The following is a 6000-nucleotide window of genomic DNA, read 5'->3' on the forward strand; positions in this document are numbered from 1 at the left end:
AGAGACATATATACACATGTTTATATATGTCTCTGGTATAATCAAGTCATTCAATATCAAACTATGTGTTGGCGTTACCTTCTTTAGTCGTATTTTGATCGTAACATGTTAATGGACATATTTTTTTCATTTATTAAATTTTGGACTAAGTGATGTTTTTTTTTAAATTAGAAATGTACTTTACACCTTCAGATTTCTCAGTGACTAATCGTGTGCATGAACGTTTTGAGATAATTATAATTATACTTACATTTTTATCATTCTTTAACCTTTTTAATGACTCCAATTGCAACAATGGCTTCTCCATATTTTGTACTTTTCTTATTGTTAAAATATAGTACTGTTTATGGTTTATCTGAAACTGAACAAAAACTGACCATTTGATCTAAAACGTATTTTTATTGGAGTTCATCATGCAAAGTTTACAGTTGCACTGCTGCCTGTTACTCGCATTCAGTGTGATTATTTATGCCATAAATGTAGTCCCGGGACTGATTTTGTCTTATGATTTTCCTCGTTTTTATATGTAGCTGCAAAACACATAAACATTACCAACTGACTTGAATTTTAAAACGCTCGACGGGAGTTGCCTCTAGATCAGACACACCAGTGTCTCGAATCAAACCAGTTGGAAGGCAACATTAATTACGTAGACCATTGAATAGTAAAAAATCCAAAAGTTTTACATTTGTTTTCAATTTTTGGTATTCGTTCTATCTTTTTAACAATTTTCAAATGTACGCAGGCTCTCAATATGTCTATTAGTAAAATAAGATACCGATATAGCGTGCGCACTATACTAGCGCCTGAAGAAGAAAAAAAAAGATAAAAAGCATAAAAAGAGCATAAAAACCTATAAATAGAACATCAAAATCCGTCTGTGTTTCAAACTGAATTTTAGAACAATACTAGATGAGTTGTTATGTCCTTTAAAATAGATAACCAATGATAATCTCTGATCTGCACAGTAGAGTGATGTACACAAAGATTATTGTATTCCAATATAAACGTTTGTTTTTGTTTCCGCAGGTAGTGAGTATACAATGAGGAGATGTTGTATGACTGCCAATGATACAAATATCCCTCAGAGACCAAACGACAAAGATTTAAACAACTATCCATCAGTGTCCAAATGACAAGGATTTAAACAACCATCCCTCAGAGTTCAAATGACAAGGATTTCAACAACCATCCCTCAGAGTTCAATTGACAAGGATTTAAACAACTATCCCTCAGAGTCCACATGACTGGGATTTAAACAACTAGCCCTTAGAGTCCAAATGACAAGCCTCATAGTCAAAATGACAAGGATTTAAACAACTATCCGTTAGAGTTCATATGATAAGGATTTAAATCACTATCCCTTATAGTCCAGATGGCAAGGATTTATACAGCTAAATGTCGTCGGTCTTCAACAATCAGTAAAATCCATTCCGTATAGTCAGCAATAAAGAACCCAACATGAAAAATATGAAACAATTCAAACAAAACCAACGGCATGTTCTGAAAATGATAAACGAAAAACAATGGGACACACAGTAACGAACGACAACCACCGAATAACAGGCGCCTGACTTGGGACAGGCACATGTATAATGAGGCGGGATTAAACAAGTTTGTGAGCGCTCAACCCACCCCTAACCCAGAACAGTTTGTAAATGTGAGGGTCGATCCAAGAAGAACGATGCCGTACAATTGATAAGATGATGATGATGGATGGCTGCTTAACGTCCAGCGATAAAAATCAATATGCATATTCCGGAAGAGAACACGGTAATGTAATATGAATACTTACTCTGCTTTGTACTAGACAGACACACTAAGTCGGGTTTTTAACGTGTGAGTTCACAAGGTAACAGTTCGCAGGAAGACATGTCACCTTACCTGGACACATTATTTTGACTTCGAGCCGACTATAGTCTTCGCTCTTACTCCTTAATGCTGCCTTGTTAGCGGAGAAGCAGCAAATACCAATTTTAAATTCTTTTGTTTGACCCGGTCGGGGTTCGAACCCACGATTTCCCGCGCACGAGGCGAACACGCTACCACGAGACCACCGAGGCGATTGAGTCTACATTTAGATATTTACCTTCTTCTTGACAACTAAGCCAGAATGACGTCGTAAGTTGTTGTACGCTTCAGGGTCTGTAGATAATCTCACGACTACAGTATTTGTGATTTCTTCTGAATAAGTGTGACTTAAAGCCACTAGGATGAATACTATACACTGTATTACCATTTTTAATAGAACATGAAACTTTCACTAGAGTAGGACATAAATGCAAACTTAATTTAGAAGATAGGAGTAAAGTAATTGTATGATTGTTTAACTGTGAATAGATTTTTTTTTAAAGTAAAGTTTAAAGTCTGTTAAATCGATCACCTTTTGTTAGCAAATATAATTTCTTTTCAAAGTGCAAAATTCAATAATCGAAAAAAATGTGAATAAACAGTCTCAAGAACAGACATCGTGTAATTTAAATTTCTGTTACTTCTGACAAAAAAACGATATGCATTATTTACACTATTCTACTTATATCAGAATAGATGTTGGTATTGCTATATATATAACCATAATGAGGATGTATGGTATTAGCCATTTTTAGACCCTAAAATTGCAAAAATAGTAAAACAATGTTCAATACTTTAGAAATAATGTTCAATATAAGTCATTATTTATCAATAAATATGATAATTTAGTAGGACCACGCAAGCGCAAAATACAGGAAACCGTTCGGTATGTCATTGAAATCAAACACATGTATAAATTCGCCGTTTCATATTCTAATGAATTCTGGGTAATATTTTCAAAAGCGTACACCAAAACGTTGTGATTGGTTTAAAACGTACTAAACAATGTAAATTTAACCAATGACGTAGCGTTATTTTCATTTTGGGGTACGAACAATACAATTACCCATAGTCCTTTAGATTATGAAACGGTAAATTGACAAAGGGGTAGTTGAACTTATATCGAAATATCATAGCTGTAAACATACTTTTTAGATAAACTGAATATCATGTAAACAAGTCATATGATTTCAACAGATACATGTATCAATTGATAACTCGAGACTTTAAAAAAAAGTTTATTGGTGACAGATTTATATTACATGTACTTTTATAAATAATTATGATTTCTGCAATTAAAGGATGTTTGCTACTCTGTTTAAAAAAAACAAGCTTTTTAAAAGACTATTCCAAAATGATAGTATATAAATAAAGGAACTAAAAAAGCAGAAAAAAATGAAGGGTCCGTTAGCTTGTTTTCGAGATATAAGCCATTGAAAATTTGGCGGGAAATGATTCTCTCTAGATTTTTCATTCTTTTAACTTTGCCGCTTTTTTGTTTCAAAAACTATGAAAAAAATAACAAGGATTTTATAAGACTTTCAAATATGGCTTTTTAAACTATATGTAATAAAATTATGAAAAGAAAAGTAGGGGTTAGTGGGCAAAATTTTTTAATGGCAATACATGGATAAAACCAGAGGATTCCGAAAATCTGTCAAAAATTCAAAAACAAAAGAAGCAAACAGCCTTCAGTCTACTTTTTGCTAGATTTTTGTATTTATAAAAATGAAAATCATGTATAAAGCTTTCCTGAATAAACTCTTTTCCCAGGGTATATTCTAAATTTCAAACTCCTCGCCCGATTGACTCACGTGGTAACATATATTTATTGCGTTAAGATTGTTTTAAAATAATGTTCTCGTCCTAAATATGAATGAACTATTTGCAACTGAACGTTAAGTTAAAAACAACAATCAATCAATAATTTAACTTGATATGTTGTAACTCCTCCGACTGTTTCTCTGCTAAACATTAAAAGGTTTTTTCCTTCACGTCTCTTTTTTCCATCACCATATACAATATTTGTTTACAAATAACATCTCGCATATAAATCTATTGATACATACAATTGAACATTCATTGTTAACCATACATTTCATATAAAACAGAACAACATTGTTCCCAGTAACTAATTGCATATATCTGACAAACAAACAAACACAGATATCTATATTTTCCAAAATGTTCATGTACTTTACATTCATCCTTGATTAATATAAAGACGTCATTACCGAACATCCTTGATTGATCTTTTTTAATAAAAATATTCATTTCAGCAAGGAATTATATAATAAGTCTTACTTTATAAATCCTTGATTCCAGATTATTTATTACTTTAATTGCATATACTATTTTATTATTATTCTAACAACAAGAAAAGTGCATATTGTGGAGGCGAAATTAAAATTATAAACAAACTGTTTACAAAATATCTAATTTTTTGTAATACTAAGGCTTTTCTATCCCAGGAATAGATTAACTATGATGTGTTTATTTTCAACACTATAAGTAAAATGCTTTTATTTTCATGTTTACACGTTAAAGGTAAAATAAGTACTTGTAGGTACGTATTAACAACATGAAAAGTACACTCAGTATTAAAAATGTTTACATCTTTTGCATGCACTTATATATATATGCAAGGGCACATTTCGATTGATTGAAACGTTAAATTGATGAAGAACGAAATCACTATAAGTAAAATGTTTTTATTTTTATGTTTACACGTTAAAGGTAATAAAAGAACTTGTAAGTACGTACTAACAACAAGAAAAGTACATTCAGTATTAAAAATTTTACATCGTTTTCATGCATTTAAGCAAGGATACATTCTGATTGATTGAAACGTCCAATTAACGATAATAAGAAATCAATTTGTTTTTTACAGCACTTTGAAAATGAGCCAATTACGAGGAGAATAACTTCCTTTAAATTCGACTTTGATAAATATGGATTGGCAATTTATTATATATGATTTAATATCTAATATATATAACGACTAATTATTATAATTGTTTATTAAAAACACGATGCCATCATATAATGTTATTAACACATACTTATTAGTAATTAGAGATTGCAGAATGCCTATAAATTATAAATAGATTGATGGATGGCTGCTTTACGTCCAGCGGCAAATTGCATGCATATTCCGGACGAGGGCATGTTAGTGCAATATGAATATTAACCCTGCTTTGTAATTATAGATCGACACGCTGAACTGGAATTTTTAACGTGCTATATAGTAATAGGGTATTTTCTTGATCAAATACAACACACGATGATCTAAGGGTTCTTTTCTTTTAATACACAATATTTAGACCTATGTATATGGTACAAAGGTCGGGATGCTGGTTTGAAAATATCCAAGTGCTGTGAATTAAATCTGAGCACAACTCAAGGTATTTCATATCCTAAATATAGGAATATAGAAAATCCAAGAATATGATGAATTATAAGTATAACTAATAAATTTATCAAGCAGGTAATTTTCAATGCTGCATTCCAATATTTCTGCAGTCTAAATCGACAAGAAACAAAGAAAACCTATAGTAAGGCATATGGCCAGAGATTGACCAATCAAAAGGTAGGAATTTTCCCTCCAAAATGATATGACAAAAAAAGAGGTTCACCAAAGGAAAAAGAATGATACTAGAATAGTGCTAGAAATAGAAACAATGAGTTACTAAAAAAATTATTAACAATATCGTATTTATTATATCGATCAAATACGACTGCTACAATATCTCTACCGGAAACATTTTTCTGACTCCGAGACCACAAGTCTTACTCCTTAATGTCTCGTGTTTAGGGGAGAAGCAACAAATACCAGTTTTAAAGTTTTCGGTTTGAACCCACGACCTCCCGAGACGAGCAGTTAATTCACAATAAATGAAGAAAACCTATCAATAATGATATTTGTCCACCAAAGTGTTTACATAACTACCATAATTTTCCCCTAAACATATTTCATTTTATTTGCCTAAATATGAATAAAAGATGAGACGCAAGTAACTCATACTTATAAATGTCTTGTGTGTGTGTGTGGTTTTTTTTTTATATGTTTGCGTCCATTTTGCTGAATTAGTATACAATATTGTTTAGGGATCAGCTGAAGCCCGCCTCCGGGTGCGGGATCTTCTCGCT

This window comes from Mytilus californianus, unplaced genomic scaffold (genome assembly GCF_021869535.1).
Source record: "Mytilus californianus isolate M0D057914Y unplaced genomic scaffold, xbMytCali1.0.p SCAF_4, whole genome shotgun sequence".
NCBI lineage: Eukaryota > Metazoa > Mollusca > Bivalvia > Mytilida > Mytilidae > Mytilus > Mytilus californianus.